Here is an 18,033-nt window from a genome sequence, read left to right on the forward strand (position 1 = left end):
GGCAGGCGGACTCCCAACCACTGCGCCACCAGGGAAGCCCAAGACTGATATATTTATGCAAAAAGATTATTGGCTCTCTGGCTGCAACTTCAAGAGTGGTTCAGTGTATTTGCTGAAAATTGTGATGGTGTCTGGCAGTGTGCCACAAAACCAGTTCGTGAAATTAAACTGACGATTAGGAAAACCATGTTGAAAATATTGTTAAAGCATCCAACGTGGAAGTTGTTCTCTAAAGACTTTTCTTGCTCCAAGGAGAGTGCTTAAGAGTAGCAGCTATCCTGTAAACTGATATGGCTTAAAATGTTTGCACTCCATGGAGAAATAGCTGCATATTTCTCCTGAAATCTTGTTCTGTTATGTGTAAGTTTTTGTTTAAGCTTTGCTGAGGGAATGAGGACTTGTTTTCTTACGAAAAAAAGTCATTAACAGTGCTCATCAGAATGTGATGGGAAACCCCTATATTAAAGCCTAAAACAAAACGATCTTTAGCATTCAACACAAATTTGCTTTCACGGTGCTAGATCCCAATCTCAAAATAAAGGGAAGAAGCTTTGTCACCAGGGTAGCCTTCTACTTAGATTTCATTCTCTTTCTCTTTTGGACAAAGGAATGAGAATACAAGGAGAAACACCCAGAGAATCATTTAGACACAAACCTTTGGGGAAAGGGGTTTTCCATTAAGAGTAAGCTTAGAAAGTCAATGCCTGCTTTCTGAAAAGGCAAAAATGGTTCCTGGTGCCCTGCCCAGTATTCAGAGTCTGGTATCAGCACTGCAACAGAGCAGCCTCAAGTCCCAAGGGTACTACAGGGGTCAGGCCAGGCTCTGCTTGGCTGAATAGGTATTGGAGCGGGTTGGAGCAATATGCGTTACCAAGGCCAGGAGAAAAGAGGCAGGAAGGAAATGACAGCTCTGCAGAGATTTCCAAACAATTGGAAATAACCAAAATGCTCTTAACCTTTGTTTCTTAAATTCAGTGGTGGCTGACGTTATTATTATTTTTTTGCAAAGAAAATTTTTATTGTACAGAAAATTGCTCTTCACATGGTTACATAAATTCTACAGCCATGAGATGAAGGCAGCATTATTATCACTAGTTTACATATGTGACAGCTGAGACCCAGGTTAATTTTGGGAAGACCTAGCTGCTCTGTTTGAACATATTCTTACAGTGGGGTAATGAACATATGGTAAAAAATTCAAATCTTAAGTGTCTGCCTTGTAACCTGTTATAGATGTAACTTAAACATTGTAACTACAACCAAGATCAAGAGACAGAAAATGCCTATCACCTTAGAATCAATAAAAACTGAGTTCATTTGTCACAGGGCATCTGCAAGGAAAAGAAAAAAATTAATCATGTATTTAATAATTGTCTTTAACAATTATTTTTGTGTACATCTTTCATTGTGTTATACACTAACGGAGTTCATGCAATAAACTTTGCAAGCCAGGGTAATAGCACAGATGGAGAAAGTGATCAAGCTTGAAACTCTCTTTTGTTCTCTTCCCCTTAGCCCTTAAGTAGTTTATGGCAGGGGTCCCCAAAGGTCTGCTGCCTGTTAGGAACCTGGCTGCTTCACAGCAGGAGGTGAGCGGCAGGCAAGCCAGTGAAGCTTCATCTGCCACTTCCCGTCGCTGGCATTACCGCCTGAGCAATCCGTGAACAATTTCTCCACCTCCAGGGAAAAAATTGTCTTCCACGAAACCAGTCCCTGGTGCCGCAAAGGTTGGGGACTCCTGGTTATGGCATATTTGGAAGAAGTTGAAGTAGAATGTGGTGCTGGATGGGCAGGGGATGGAAAGTTATTGAAGATATTCATTGAGCTGCTTTTTTTAGATAAAGTTTTTTTTTTTTAATCAGTTAAAAGATTTTGAGAGAACCAATTTGATGCATATGAGTGCATTTCAAGTTGTACCTTTGTATGTTATGACCAGAAATCTGAGCATATTGAAATTTTGAGAACAGAGAAAAATGAGTGGTCCTAATTTGTTCTAGGAAGTACAGGTATTTAAGCTAAAATTGAGTGTGTGGATAGACCAGATGTTAAAAGCGGATTTTTCCTCCATTGCTTGAATGTTCTGACTCAAATAAATGATAGGTTTTGGAGAATTTCAGAGCTTTCCAGTGGAAACAAAATCGCAGTTTTAGAGATGAGTCACGGGGTTTGAGTATCAATTATGCTCAAGTTTTTGCAGATATATTTCTTGAGCTAAGCTTAGAAGTTGGGGCTTCCCTGGTGGTGCAGTTGTTGAGTCTGCCTGCCAATGCAGGGGACGTGGGTTCGTGCCCCGGTCCGGGAGGATCCCACATGCCATGGAGCGGCTGGGCCCGTGAGCCATGGCCGCTGAGCCTGCGTGTCCGGAGCCTCTGCTCCGCAACGGGAGAGGCCACAACAGTGAGAGGCCCGCGTACCGAAAAAAAAAAACAAAAAAACCTTAGAAGTTGTTTGAGTTACCAAGTACCCATCCTTCAAGAGAGGGGACAAAGTGAATCTTTGAATTCCTGGAACTTTAAACTTTTGAACCGAGTGTATCAATCTTAGAATATCCTTATGATTTGGAACATATGGCAAAATTGTAGACCTAAATCCAATGGCTTACATAATCTCTTTCATGGAATTTCTAAAATCAAGTGAAAGCTAATAATGACTGATGGAAACCTTGAGTTATAGACAAGATATTCTCTAATAGAACTCAGTTTTTTCTACCTTCGCAATCTGCTCCCAGGTCTCAAAATATTTTAGTCTGTTAGTATTTTCATTGAACTTGATCAGTATAAACAGTATTGGTCTTATAACTGAGTGCTTTTGTATGCATACATTTAATTAAACTTTTGGAACCACTTTTGCATTATTTCCAGAAATTGGAAATGTACAAAAGGCTCCCCTGTCAAAAGATTTTTGAATGTATAGCTTGCTGTAGAAAACATTCATTTGACTGCAGGGAAGAACAGAGTTGTTTTTTGTTTTTGTTTTTGGATAAATTTGCTTTATAAATTCAGTGCAGTTTGTCAGCAAGCATTATACACTTCTTTGTCTTTTAGCAACCAGTGTATGTTGTTCTAATTAAGAAATGCCCCTGATAAGCTTCTAGGAGGGATCTGCATTTGAGGAACCTTCAGGCAAGGATACCTGTGTTTGTGATTGAAACATGAGTATAATGCTCTGGGTTGGGGGAAAACATCCTGTAAGCTGTAACTTGAAGATGAATTTTGCGTAGCATAAAGGCAGTGTGAAATTGGAGCGAAGCTAGATCAGGAACCTGAGGAAAGAACCACTCACTTCAGCAGCTGTGGCCAGTGACCAGGGAAAGATAATTCTCTGAAAGAATAGTAAATAATGCATAGCTCAATTTCAAGGTAACAGTGAGCGTGAGTGAGTTTAGAGGTGAATTGTTCATTCTACTCAAGCACAATGAAATAGTGCCTTCTGAAATGGAGTTTGTTTCTTAATTAATTAGTTTTCTGTACTTGAAGACCCTCACCAATGAATATTATATTTACTACAGTAAAATAAAACTTCTCTGAATATATTTTGAGGATTTTTTTTTCTGTTTAGACTTAAAAAAATTTTAAAGGTAATTATATACGAATCCTAGGATGAGTAAGTTGGTCACTATTGAGTCTTTTTAAACTTTACTCCATTTCCTTGAGCAGTTTATTTAAATGTTATAATCCTACATTTCATTAAATGTTATAATCCTATGCTCATTCACTCGTTCATTCATTCACGTTTACTGCATACTTAACTCTTTGCCAAAACCTGTGACACGTGCTAGAATTGCAATGATAAACCAGGTTAAATGTTATCCTTGCAGTTAGCGAATTGGAGGTTTGGTGTGCTTGTGTTTAACCTGTGCTCAGAGAAATCCTGAAGGTTTCAGGGGATGCCTCAGGGCCACCAGTAGAGGCGAGGGGGATGGGAGGAGAGGGGCCAGAAGTTCCTGACTCATCTTTTTTCCACACTTGCTCTTTCTCTGTTTTCCCCTTTGATCATAAAAGATTTCAGTTGCATAAAAGATCTGGATGCTAAACCAGTTTAAAATTCCCAATCCGGTTAGCCTAACTGCTCTCAACAAGTCCTCCTTTTCCAGTCTCTTCAGGTTTTCACTTATTTGCTCAATGAACATTAGACATCAGGGATTATGCTGAATGTCACAATGGATTATAAAATATAGTTGTTGCACTCAAGAAGTTTTCAATCTAGTAATATTTTATTTTACTCAGCTCTTTTAAGATTAGAGCTGTTGAGGTGACCTCCACCAGGTTACAGCTATTCTGCAAAGCCTCTTCCAAAATTCCTCTTGCAGTTCAAGGACACACTTGTGGGCTGGTGGAGGGGCAGTCAGGAGCAGTAGTTGCTGTGGCCTCAGGAGAGGATGGACCGCTTACCCTGCCCATGGGTGGGGCTTAACCTTTGTTCGTAGTACTGCATGTTCACACACAAGCCATGCTGGGAATTTCCTGAGATTTTGGCCATCCAGATGAAGAAGAACTTAAATAACTTTCCAGGGATGAGCAGTGCCTTTTGTATTAATCACAAGTGCTCTCCTTTCCCACGATTGACAGCAGCAGGTCATCGTGTCACTAGGTAGCCAGGCCGAGAACTGCAGCCCCGAATTAGCTCACGTAGTGCTTTGTTTACTGCTCTTGGCTGCTTAGTAAATGGCTGTGGAACTGAACTGAATAGGAACGGAGGTCCTTCCCATACAGACCATTAAGCTATGTATACAGAGGTGCCTGGAGTCGAGGAATTGGTGATGACCCTTTACCTAGTGCTCAGTCGGCGGGTAGGGTTATGGTTCCTTTATCCTCAGGCAGTGCTGACCTGACTGGTAGGATGACTGGGTCGTCTGAATGATTTGATTCAAGGGGATTCTGTTAGAAAGCATCTCTCCCCTAGTACCCTCCTGGCTTTTAGAGTCAGCACTTAAATTCTTTCACTAATGGTTAAAGCAGTACATCTGAAAACATATCTATTAAAATACGGATCCCTCAGTCCCCATGCCCTCCCAAGGTGTATTGATAACTTATGTTATCATCACTCATTTGAATCTTGTGAGTATTATTTAATTCATCAGATTGACTTCAGTTAATTTACAGAGAATTTGATAACTAGGACTGATTGAAAGAAAGGCAGAAACGTGCTTCCTGAACACAAGGCTCTCTGCCTTAAAGATCTAAGATACTGTAAAATGTATCTTTCTTTCAGGAGGCTGATGCGTGGAATTGGAGGTATTAAAAAACACCCCAAACCCCAAACTATTTCCTCCACGGTTTTGTCTCTTGCCATTTCTAACTTTCAGTGTTATAATTCCCAGCTGCAAGACTGGGCACTGGAGCTGAAAGCTGTTTTCATTGGTAAAAGAGGATAAGTGCTTTACTATATCTATATTTAGATATACCTTATATAAATTTTTAGATTTGGTCCTGAGCCATTTCTATACTGACGGAAAAGAAAATAATGAATCCAGGTCAGAGAGGATCCATGATTCTGTACATCTACTACTGAACTTTTATTTTAGAATAATAGAGGAATTTCTACCAAGACCCAAAATTACTCATTTATCTCATTATGATGTCTGAAGAAGGACATATATGCCATACTTTAATATTTATTGTTAATCACAATCAAAAAGAATATATTTTAAAATCTGAAATGCTATACATGGAAGCTTGTATTAGGTTTTGGATTTGAAATTTTTAAGAGTTCTGGAATTTTAAAACTAAAAACTTCCATTAGTTTATTTTTTAAAATATTTCAAAAGATATAAACTATACATTGGAATCTTTGGTGTACCCTAAAATCACTTTGAGTTAAGTATTATGAAATTTAATTTGGTCTGCTTATCTAATTAATGAGATCTGATGATAGCTGGTTTGTGTTCAGAGTGATGTAAGGCTGAAGACATTTTTCTTCAAGACTAGGCACACAGTTGACTCACTAAGTAATTTCTGTTTACTATTGTGTTATTCTCCTCTACTTAGAGACCTCAGAAGGCCAGGCATGTTTAGTTTCTTAGTTTCTTAGGTAAAAGTAGGGTAACTATCATATTTTCCATTGAAAGTCAAAGAGCCCTGTACATCTATCTGAAATGGAATGAGACACAGCAGAGACATGACTGTGATTTATGGTTTAGAAAATCTAAAAACACTTCTAAACAGGTCAGTTATTCTAATTACCATTGTGGACTTTATTTTTGGAAGTTTGTTGTCAAAGGATAAATTTCATAAATTTACATGAATACTTTTGATAAATATGCAAAGTCAGCAACCTGTAATTACTCCCTGTTATCAATAAAGTACAGATTATTTTGCCTTTTATTCAAAGTTCCTCATAATGTGGCCTCTGCTTTCTTTTCCGGTATTACATCCTAGTAAACTTCAGTGCACACCTTCACTCTAGTTGCACTGGTCCAGCACACATAACACGTTTGTCCTTCCTCTGTTGCTCCATCCCCCCAGACTGTGACAGTATCCCGTCATCTCTGCCCACTCATATCCTAAGCATCTTTCAAGTTCCTGCTGAAGTCTTCCCTCGTGTCTGAAGTTCTCTTTGAACTGCTCTGTTCCAGTGTACCTCTACTCCATTTCCAAGTTCTTACGACCTTGTCTACATTAGTGCCCACTAAGTGCCAAGCATTGTGCTAAGAGCTTTTTCTTATTTAATCCTCGAACTCCATGGGAAGGGTGCTCTTCTTATCCTCATTTTGCAGGTGAGGAAGCATCTCAGAAAATTTAAATGAAAGCCACCAGCTAAAATTGGTGAAGCCCGGATTCAAATACATATCCTTACCTACTAAATAATGTTATGTTACACTAATAATTAACCTTCCGTCTATTTTAATCTCTCCCCCACCCCAGACTGTAAATTATTTTGGAATTTTTCAGTGTTGCCGTAATATTTTCAACCTCTCTGACGCTGCCCTTCTCCTGCACGTGGTTCCTAGCATAATGATCTACATTTGGTTGAATCTCAATAAATACTTTTTCTTTAAAGAAAGAAAAACATATATTAATATACTTTTACCATAGATTTATATCTTGTTTCCTTACCTTTTTTGCAAACGTATACTTTTCTCTGTAATAAAAAATGATTTATTAAGATACCTCAGTGATATGAGATATTCAGTGTATAAGTGCCTTAGAAATGTTACCGAATTTTTAACCCCAGGAACATTGAGGTATTCTCAACTCCGGGGCACTTTATTGATATAGTCATATGATAGACTTTGAATGTATACAACAAACCTTGGGCAAAATTTTGTTTACATTGTCATATGCCAACCAGTGTTTGTTGAAAAAAAAAAAAAAGAAACTATTTCCATGGAGAAGGACTAGGAATCAGCACAAGGGGTAGAAATGTCCTCAATACCTTGAATATTTTTCTCAGTCTCTGTGGTTATGATTTCATGACTTTAGTGTTGAGACAGGGGAGGGGTGAGTGAGTGGGCAAAGCTGAAGGTGAAGAGAAAGAAGAAATGGACATTAAAGATGTCTATATACTATAAGTTTACTGTGTTTTTTCATTAAAATGTCTTAGTTTTTCTCTAGTAGAAAAAGAAAATTGAATAAATGAATGAGTGAGAACTAAATCCACAGCAGGGCCTTGCTGCCAAAGATATTAGAAATGGGATAATGTCTGTGCATGTAACTATTTTTAGTGTCCATTGCTAAATAAAACCTTGATACCATGCTTATATCATCCCTTTAAAACCTACTAGGAACAAAATGTATTCATCTGAAAGTTAAGATTGTTATAGCTATGGTATCACTGAAATACTCTATAACAGCATGTCAGCATATCATCACATGTGATTAATCTTATTTCCCCAGAGGACAGTGTGGCTTCTTGAGTTCCAGGGTAACTATCAACAAAAAGGTGTGTGTAAACAATAGCACATAGCATTACCTTGGCAGATAGAATAATCTTCCCTCATGGGTCTGATTTCTGAACAATTTTACTTTGAGGCTCTGTTATAAATTGGGTGGGTGGGGAGAACTTTTTGCCAAGATACATTTCCAAATTGAATGAATGTGTTAGGCTATTTAGAAGGTCTAGGGGAGGGGTGGGGAGAATCAGTTTCTAAAAGCTATCATGAAAATAAATAGATAGATAGATATGAAAGCTACCATTGCAAGGCTTATCATGCACACACAAACATGCTTAGTGTCTTAATTTCAGCTCCAGAGTTAAAACATTAAAGTCTCTTAAAAGATTCTCATATAACAATTTGTGTTGAAACTTCTTCATTGAGGACACTAGAGTGAAACCTTACTTGATTATGGGAATGCCACCTGCCTTCCCTTGGAAAGACATTAGAATAAAGCAAAAATTCAGAATTCATAAATAAAATGAAATTGGATATGTATTCTTATTCAAATGCTTTCCTCTCTTAAATAATATTTAAAACTAACGTTTTCTTAGATATCTATTCAAACTGCTTTTTAAAAAGGAGGGTCCAAATATGTTCAATGAATTCTATTTTTATTTTCACTGAACAGGCCCACTGTAAATAGAAATTGTATGTGATTGTGATTAGCTATTTCTTAATTCATGTAGAAGAAAAACATTTCAATTACCAATACATATATACTTGATTTTTTGAACTTGAGTCATATACATAAGAATTAAACTCATAATTATCTGTCATTATTCTTTTTTTTTTTTTTTTTTTTTTTGGGGATGGAATACTGTATAGCAGTGAAAATAAATGGACGATCGCCAGGAAAGTCATGCACAAACCTCATAAATATAATGTTAAGGGAAAGAAACCGGAGTCAAAGAGCACATACTATGTGATTCCAGTATGTAAAGTTGAAAAAGCAAACAACATTCATCTATGGTGTTGGAAGCTAGGGTGGTGGTTACCCTTGAGTGACTGCAAGGGGGCACTTCCAGAGTTGCAGTGATGTTCCGATGCTTCGCCAGGTGCTAGTTTCACGGGGTTGCTTATCTTGTGCAATGTCATCGAGTGGTATGCTCACGATGGCACGCTAGCTAATACTTGCTGTTCTGATTGCGAGCTAATACCTGGGCAGGGAATGGCTAAGTCTAGGTGAGAGTGCTTGCGGTTCTGATTGCTAGCTAATACTTATTTCTGTCCACTGAATAGCCCGAGGGGACATGAGTCCTGTTCTTGCTTTGTTTACAGACCTTCAGGGGCAATAAGCGTTTATAAAAAGAATAGGGGGATAGTGAAGGAGAGCTTCCCAGACCATAGTGTGACTTTGAGCCATGGCCCTGGGGGGCAAAGCCAGAAAGGAGTGGAAGCCAGATGCAGCACTGCTGTTGGCACTGACCATGTGTGTGAGGTGGGGCTGCCCTTGACTGGACACTGGGTCTCAGACTGTGGCACAGCTGACATCACAGAATCCACTGTGAGGCTACGGCTGGGCTTCGGGACCTAGAAATTCAGACAAAACACTGCATGCATTCTCAGATTGTTTGGTGTTTTATTTAAATTGCAGTAAGGAAGCTGAAATGGGCTCTCCAGGGGTATTTCCCTGAGCCCCGGTCCCCTTTGCAGCTCCCAGCTCTAGGTCCTATTGATGGCCTTCAGCGGTCACTGGCTCCATGGTCTCAGATGTCACACCTCCAGTGATCTCCAGCCCTTGGCCACTCTCTGCTGTCTCTACGATGGCCTCCATTCGGGTCCCTTCCACTGGCTTCGCCAGGATGCTCACATATTTATCGCGTGAGGAGGCCACTGTCTTTGTAGTAAGCCTGGCTCTGACGTTGCTGAAGAAAGAGCTAATCCTACTGAGTCTCTCGGTGGTGGGACCTGAACTCGCTGTAGATAAGCTCCTGCCCGATTTGTGCGAGGTCCTGGACTCGTTGGTGATGGGAGCACGGCTGATGCCTTTGTGAGCAGTGCCCTGCTCGCTGCCCCCCGGGCTGCCGTGGCCTTTGTCCTTTTGGTCATCTCTCGTGGCTCTGCGGCCGCCTGAGCACAGGCCAGCTGCTTTCTGGATGGTCTTGTTCCCCGCTGCCTTGTGGTGGCTTTCCACTGAACTGCAGAGCGAGGGGCTTGTAAGAGCTCTGTCCTCTCCCCAGTGCTCCCTTCTCTCCCTTCTTCCCTTGCGGGCCTGGGACACCCTCTGTGAGCTGCCATCCTGTTCACTCACTTTGCCTTCCTGTGGCAAGGTGGAGATGAGGGTCCCCTTGCCCTCCTTGTCGGCTCTTCCTTCAGCAGTCTTGCTGGTAGGTTCTGCTCCGACCACCGTCATGCCGGCCTCCGTGGAGAGGCTGGTGGACGTGCTGGAAGCATACCCTGACTAGTTCACGGCACCTGCCAAGCATACCCTGAATTGTTCGCAGCACCGTTTTCCTGCTCCTCAGGGATGTTCTGGCAGTGCCCCCAGTGGCTATGCTGGTTTTGCTTCCTCCTGGACCGTTGCTGGCTGTGGCTGCTGTGGCCGTGCTCTGCTCTTCAGGGGCAGGAGACTTGATCACTGCCACGCTCAAAGCACCCGCTGCGGTGCCTCCTGCCACCCCTGCTGTCTGCACCTTTGTCGTTGCCCGCAATGCTGACGCTTTGTCAAGCACTGTAGGTTTTGCTTTTGCAGTGGCCACATCGGGCATGGTATCGGGCTTGTGGGAGTCCAGTGGATCCCCTCCCCGCCAGCAAAAGCTGCAGACGTGGCCCCGGCCAGCTCAGAGCACGAGTGGAGGCTGCAGATGCTCACCTGGTCCTGATCCCACTTGCCTTGGAAATCCTCCACTGCCGGGCTCCTGCCGTCCTCCTCCTCCTCGAACACAGGCAGGCAGATCATGTCCCAGGCTGGAACGGTGTAGGTGCGGCTGAGACCGTCCACTGGTGTTCGCAGGAGGTAAATCAGCTCTTCCCAAGAGGTGAAGAGGTCTTCCTGCGCGTCCAGAGGGGCGCACAGCTGCAGGTACCAGCAGCGGCCAGTGGCAAACTTCATGCGCAGCTGTTGTTTCGCACGATTGTGAGTGGAGATGCTCACGAGCGTCAGGGGAAGGAGCCTGGTGAGCTCTAAGGTCTTTGCAGCCTCGTGGCTCTTGCCCTTGGCGGCCTGGCCGTGCTCAGCGTGCTCTTCACAGCCGGTGACCCATCGGGCCAGCAGCATGGTGTCTGGGAGTGGGAGGACGGGGCTGCTGGATGTGATGCCCACGGTCACCATGCAGACACAGTTGTGCACGTCAGTCAGGTCTCCCCTCTTGGTGATCTGGATGAAGTCGCTCTCGAATACCGGGGTGTCCTTGAACATGTCGTATTCGCCCTTGCGCAGTTGCTGCTGCAGCTTCCCCATGGTGGTGTTGAACAGGCCCCCCCCGGTGCTGCTCTGGGCCGTGTGATACGGGAGCAGAGAGTCCCCACTCATGGCTGCCTTTGATCACGACAGGCAGCGCGGTTAAGGCGGGCCCCTGGCTCTTCGCTCCCTCGGCCTCACTGGCAGAAGAGCGAGCTGCGGTGCTCCTATGTCACACACCGGCGGCCCTACGGCAGGTCTTCCAAGCCCGCCCCACAGGCCCCCACCTTTGCCTCAGGGTCTCCCAGAGGCAGGGGTGTGGGTAGGGGCACGGATGATGACAGCGGGGACGCTGTAGGGCGCCTGGGCCCCAGGCTGAATCTCCTCAAGTGTGTAGAGCGGTACGGTAGGCTCCCCCTCTGCCTCACCTCACTTCTGCTTCTGGGTTTTTATCTCCCCAAGAGGCTGTGGTGAACTTCAGTCCCAGTGAGAGAAGTAACCACTTTCTCAGCCTAAGCCCCTGGCACAGCCTGTTTATCCTCTGGTGCCCTTTGTGACCTACCCCTGTGGCATAGCCCTTTCCTCATTGTGACCTATCCCTGTGGCATAGCCCTTTCCTCATTGTGACCTATCCCTGTCGCATAGCCCTTTCCTCATTGTGACCTATCCCTGTCGCATAGCCCTTTCCTCACTGTGACCTATCCCTGTCGCATAGCCCTTTCCTCACTGTGACCTATCCCTGTCGCATAGCCCTTTCCTCACTGTGACCTATCCCTGTCGCATAGCCCTTTGCCCACTGTGACCTATCCCTGTCGCATAGCCCTTTCCTCACTGTGACCTATCCCTGTCGCATAGCCCTTTGCCTCATTGTGACCTATCACTGTCACATAGCCCTTTGCCTCATCCCCCAGCTGCCCCCTCAGGGCAGGGCCCCCATCCTCTCCCAAAGGAAGGGGAGGACATGTCCTCCCGCGGAGGACAGGCCCATCCTGCCAGGGACTCAGGTGTGTACCGAAATAAAAATGTCTTCAACTGGGAAACTTTTGTGTGGGTCCTTTTTCTTTTCCTCCCCCAAATTCAGCTACTGGATGAAATCTATAGGAATGTAAGATGATGGGATAAATTTGAACCATTTAAGCTCATGGTTTAATTGTATCCAATAACGTAGAGTTGGCAGTTGCGATCCTTAGTCTGTCCTTTCATAAAATCTCAGTAAACGTTGACGACGGTGATTTTTAATAATCACATTAAAAATTGCTTCTCCTAGGCACCATGCTGCATGCTTCACATACAGTGGTAAGAATGCACTGAGTTTGGTACCGTTAACTACTGTTCCCAGTTTATAGGTGAAGAAATTGAGGTTGTATCTCCTGTTTAAATTCCCAGAGCTAATGGTAGCAGAGGCACTATTTGAATGTAGGTCTACCTGATTCTAAAGCCTTTGTTCTGAACCACTACAGTACTTAGCCTCACAAAGAACGCTTGGCCCAGCCAAATGTTTTCAAACTGGACTGATTTAACTACCTTTAAGAAGACCTATTTGGTGCATTATTAGAAGCTGCGTAATTAATTTTATGCGTGTATATATGTTATGGAGAGAACCCAAGACAGCAGTTGGGCTGACCTGGGGATTAAATTATCCAGGGGATCACTCAGATCCTCCCTTCCTTTATGCTTGTGCAAACAGCCTGTGTGTGGAAACCTAGTTATTCTTATGACATGTCCTCCCCCAGTGAAATGGGGGGTGAGTAGCCTGAGATGTAAGCTTTGATTCCAAGAGCCTGCCAGATGCCGTCCTGTAGTAACCTCCCTACCAGGCAGAAGTGGTTTGGAAGCCTTGACACCTGTGAGGAGCATGTACCATTAGACATCCCCCCTCATTGCCACTCCCACAGAGCTAGTCACAGAACAAGTGATTTCTAAATTGTGACTTGAAAGTTCTGAGAAAGGCCCTTGCTGCCAACTCTCTTATCTCCAGTTTGATGTTATGCTTGAAATCCCACCATAGAGATTCATTCCTTGAGGATAAAGGCTATCTTTCTGTTAAAATACACACACCTGTCCCTCAACAGATGACTGGATAAGCAAAATGTGGTCTCTCCGTACAGTGGAATATTGTTCGGCCATAAAAAGGAATGATACATGTCACAACATGGGTGAACTTTGAAAACATTATACTCAGTGAAAGAAGCCACATATTGTATGATTCTATTTATAGGAAATAGCCAGAAGAGGCAAATCCATAGAGACAGATATTAGATTAGTGGTTGCCTAGGGCTGGAGGGAGCAGAGAATGGGGAGTACAGGATTTCCTTTTGTGGTGATGAGAAATTCTGGAACTACATAGTGGTGATGGTTATACAGTATTGTGAATGCACTGAATGCCACTGAATTGTACACTCTAAAATTACAGTGGTGAATTTTATCACAAACACACACACACACACACACACACACACACACACACACACACACACTCCTGCTCATTTAATAGATGGGTTAAGAGCAGTTATCTTTTCATTGTTCCCTGTCTCAGGGGAACTCATTCAATCTTTCACCATAAAGTATGTTGTTAGCTGTAGTTTTATTTCAGAATTGCCCTTTGTCAAGTTTAAGAAGTTCACTTCTGTTCTTAGTTTTCTGGGCATTTTTATCATGAAGGATTATTGATTTTTTTCAAATGCTCTTTCTGCATCTATTGAGCTGATTACTTGATTTTTAAAATTTATTTATTTATTTTTTTTTGTGGTACGCGGGCCTCTTACTGTTGTGGCCTCTCTGGTTGCAGAGCACAGGCTCCGGACGCGCAGGCTCAGCGGCCATGGCTCACGGGCCCAGCCGCTCCGCGGCATGTGGGATCCTCCCGGACCAGGGCATGAACCCGCGTCCCCTGCGTTGGCAGGCGGACTCTCAACCACTGCGCCACCAGGGAAGCCCCATTACTCTTGTTTTAGATTAATATTCCAAGGGTTTTTAGTAAACATATTTACCACAGTTGAAATTTACAGGACCCTTGTTTTTGTCTTTTTTTTAAAATTGATTTTAATTTTTTACTGAAGTATAATTGACTTACAATATTAGTTTCAGGCGTGCAACATAGTGACGCAATATTTTTATAGATTACAAAGTGATCATGATAAGTCTAGTTAACATCTGTCACCAAAGTTATTACAATATTATTGACTATATTTCTTATGCTGTACATTACATTCAGTGACTTATTTGATAGCTAGAAGTCTGTAACCTCGTAATCTTCCTCGAATACTTCATTTATCCCTCACACCCTCCCCTCCGGCAACTACCAGTTTGTTCTCTGTATCTATGAGTCTGTTTCTGTTTTATAATGTTTGTTCATTTATTTTGTTTTTTAGATTCCACGTATGAGTGAAATCATATGATATTTGTCTTTCTTTGTCTGACTTATTTCATTTAGCATAATACCCTCTAGGTCCATCCATGTTATTGCAAATGGCAAGATTTCCTTCTTTTTTATGGCTGAGTAATATTCCATTATGTGTGTCTATCTCATATCTTCTTTATCCATTCATCCGTTGATGGACACTTAAGTTGCTTCCATATCTTGGCTAGTGTAAATAATGCTGCAGTGAACATAGGCGTGCATGTATCTTTTTGAATTAGTGTTTTTGTTTTCTTCAGGTAAATACCTAGAAGTGAAATTGGTGAATAATATAGTAGTTGTATTTTCAATTGATTTAGGACTCTCCATATTGTTTTTTGTAGTGGTTGTACTAATTTACAGTCCCACCAACAGTGTATGAGGGTTCCCTTTTCTCCACATCCTCTCAGCACTTGTCACTTGTTTTTTTAATAATAGCCAGCTGTTCAGACACGTGTGAAGTAATATCTCATGTGGTTTTGATTTCATTTCCCTTGTGATTAGTGATGTTGAGCATCTTATCATGTGTCTGTTGGACATCTGTATGTCTTCTTTGGAAAAATGTCTATTCAGGTCCTCTGCTCATTTTTCAATTGGGTTGTTTTTTGCTGTTGAGTTGTATGAGTTTTTTGTCTATTTTGGGTATTAACCCCTTATCGAATATATGCAAGTATTTTCTCCTATTCAGTAGGCTGCATTTTCATTTTATTATGTTGAGGTGTGGTATCTTCTATACCCATTTTGTTGAGAGTTTTTACCCTACATGGGTTGAATTTTGTCAAAAGATTTTTTTGCATCTTTTGAGATGATAGTATGATTTTTCCTTCAGTTATTTAATGTGGTGTATCACATTGATTGATTTGCAGATAGAGTGATCTTAATCATGGTGTATCATTCTTTTAATGTATTATTGAATTCAGTTTGCTAATATTTTGTTAAGAATTTTTGCATCTATGTTTATCAGTGATATTGTCCTATAATTTTCTTTTTTTGTGATACCTTTGTCTGGTTTTGGTATCAGGGTGATCCTGGCCTCATAGAATGAGTATGGAAGTATTCCTTCCTCTTCAATTTTTTTGGAATAGTTGAAGAAGAATAGATGTTAACTCCTTTTTAAATGTTTGTTGGAATTCACCTGTGAAACTCTCTAGTCCTGGATGTTTTTTGGTGGGAGGTTTTTTTTTTTTAACTGATTAAATTTCCTTAGGGTAATTGGTCTGTTCCTGATTCAGTCTTGGAAGATTGTCCATTTTTAAGAATTTGTCCATTTCCTTTAGTTGTCCATTTTATTGGAGTATAATTGTTCATAGTAATCTCTTATGCTCCTTTGTATTTCTGGTATTTTTTTTTTTTTTAGGTTTTTTTTTCCTCTTGCAGTACGCGGGCCTCTCACTGTTGTGGCCGCTCCCATTGCGGAGCACAGGCTCAGCGGCCATGGCTCACAGGCCCAGCCGCTCTGTGGCATGTGGGATCCTCCTGGACCGGGGCACGAACCCTTGCCCCCTGCATCGGCAGGCGGACCCTCAACCACTGTGCCACCAGGGAAGCCTGGTTTATCAATTTTTTAGATTTTTTTCTAAGAAGCAGTTTTTAGTGTCTTGATCTAAATCAGATCAAGTTTTTAGTGTCATTGATCTTTTGTTTTTGTAGTCTCTGTTTCATTTAGTTCTGCTCTGATCTTTATTAGTTCTTTCCTTCTACTAACTTTGGGTTTTGTTTGTTTTTTTTTAGTTCCTTTAGATATAAGGTTATTTATTTGAGACTTTTCTTGTTTCCCGAGGTAGGCTTGTATAAACCTCCCTCTTAGAGCTACTTGCCCTACATCCCATAGATTTTGGAACACTATGTTTCATTTTCATTTTTCTAAAGATATTTTTAAATTTCCCCTTTGATTTTTTCATTGACCCATTGGTTCGTTTGTAGCATATTGTTTAGACTCCATGTGTTTGTGTTTTTTGCAGTTTGTTTCTTGTAGTTGATTTCTAATCTCATAGTGTTCTGGTTGGAAAAGATGCTTTATGAGATTTCAATATTCTTAAATTTGTTAAGACTTGTTTTGTGGCCTCACAAGTGGTCTGTCCTGGAGAGTATTCCATTTGCACTTGAAAAGAATGTATTTTACTGCTTTTGAATGGAATGTTTTATATATATATAATTACTTGGTCTAATGTGTCATTTAAGACCAGTGTTTTCTTCCTGATTTTCTGTCTGGATGATGTGTTCATTGATGTAAGTGGAGTGTTAAAGTTCCCTGCTCTTGGAGATTTTGCTTGTTTGTAAAACTCTTTATCTCTTCTTCAGATCTGAATCATAGCCTTGCTGGGTAGAGTACTGTTGCTTGTAGTTTTTTCCCTTTCATCACTTTGAATATATTGTGCTACGCCCTTCTGGCCTGCAAAATTTCTGCTGAGGAGTCAGCTAGCAGTCTTGTGGAAGTTCCCTTGTATGTAACTAGTGCTTTCCCTCCTGCTGCTTTTAAGATTTTATCTTTCTCTTTAATTTTTACCATTTTAGTTATAATGTGTCTTGCTATGGACCACTTTGGATTCATCTTGTTTGGGACTCTTTCTTCCTCTTGGACTTGGATGTCTGTCTCCTTCCCCAGATTGGGGATGTTTTCAGCTATTATTTCTTTAAATAATAATAAATTTCTCCTGCCCTTTTTTCTGTCTCTTCCTGCTGGGATCCCCATAACGTGAATCTTAGTAGGCTTGACGTTGTCTCACAGGTGCCTGAAACTATCCTCATTTTAAAAAATTCTTTTTTCTGTTCGGCTTGGGTGATTTCCACTACTCTGTCTTCTGGTTCACTTATCTGTTCCTCTGTATCAGTCTACTGTTGATTCCTTCTAGTGTATTTTTTTGTATCAGTTACTGTTTTCTTCAGCTCTGTTTGGCTCTTCTTTACATTTTCTAACTCTTTGTTGAACTTTTCGCTTCGTTCATCCGTTCTTCTCTGAGTTTGTTGAGTATCTTGATGGTCATTGCCCCAGACTCTTTATCAGGTAGATTGCTTACCTCCACTTCACATAGTTCTTCTGGGGTTATGTCTTCTTCCTTTCTTTGGAACCTATTTCTCTGTCTCCTCATTTTGCCTAATTCTGTGTGTTTATTTCTGTGTTTTAGGTCAGTCAGTTACATGTCCCAATCTTGGAGAAATGACCTTACGTAGGAGATGTCCTGTGGGGCTCAGCAGCACACTCCCCTCTTGTCACCAGGGCTGTACACTCTAGGGGTGCCCCCTGTGTGGACTGCATGGGTCCTTCTGTTGTGGTGGGACTGACTACTATGGGTGTGCTGGTAGGTGAGGCTGGCCCCTGGCCCAGTTGACTGCCAGGCCCTCCCTTGTGCAGTGGCTGCATGCCCACTGGTGGGCAGGGTTGGATCCCATCCAGCTTGGTGTGCAGCCCCAGGGGGGGGG

The 18,033-nt window shown here is 41.9% G+C and overlaps 1 protein-coding gene and 1 pseudogene across 3 annotated transcripts in view; one reads left to right on the top strand and one right to left on the bottom strand.

The window, feature by feature from the left end:
• LOC112395160 (uncharacterized) overlaps nucleotides 1-18,033 on the top strand; it is a 404,375-nt gene that overhangs the window by 49,735 nt on the left and 336,607 nt on the right. The gene's annotated exons all lie outside the window — the stretch shown is intronic.
• LOC112395159 (protein FAM71A-like) lies at nucleotides 8,877-11,702 on the bottom strand (annotated as a pseudogene).

The sequence above is a fragment of the Neophocaena asiaeorientalis genome, unplaced genomic scaffold (assembly GCF_003031525.2).
Source record: "Neophocaena asiaeorientalis asiaeorientalis breed wild unplaced genomic scaffold, Neophocaena_asiaeorientalis_V1.1 scaffold25, whole genome shotgun sequence".
Classification (NCBI taxonomy): domain Eukaryota; kingdom Metazoa; phylum Chordata; class Mammalia; order Artiodactyla; family Phocoenidae; genus Neophocaena; species Neophocaena asiaeorientalis.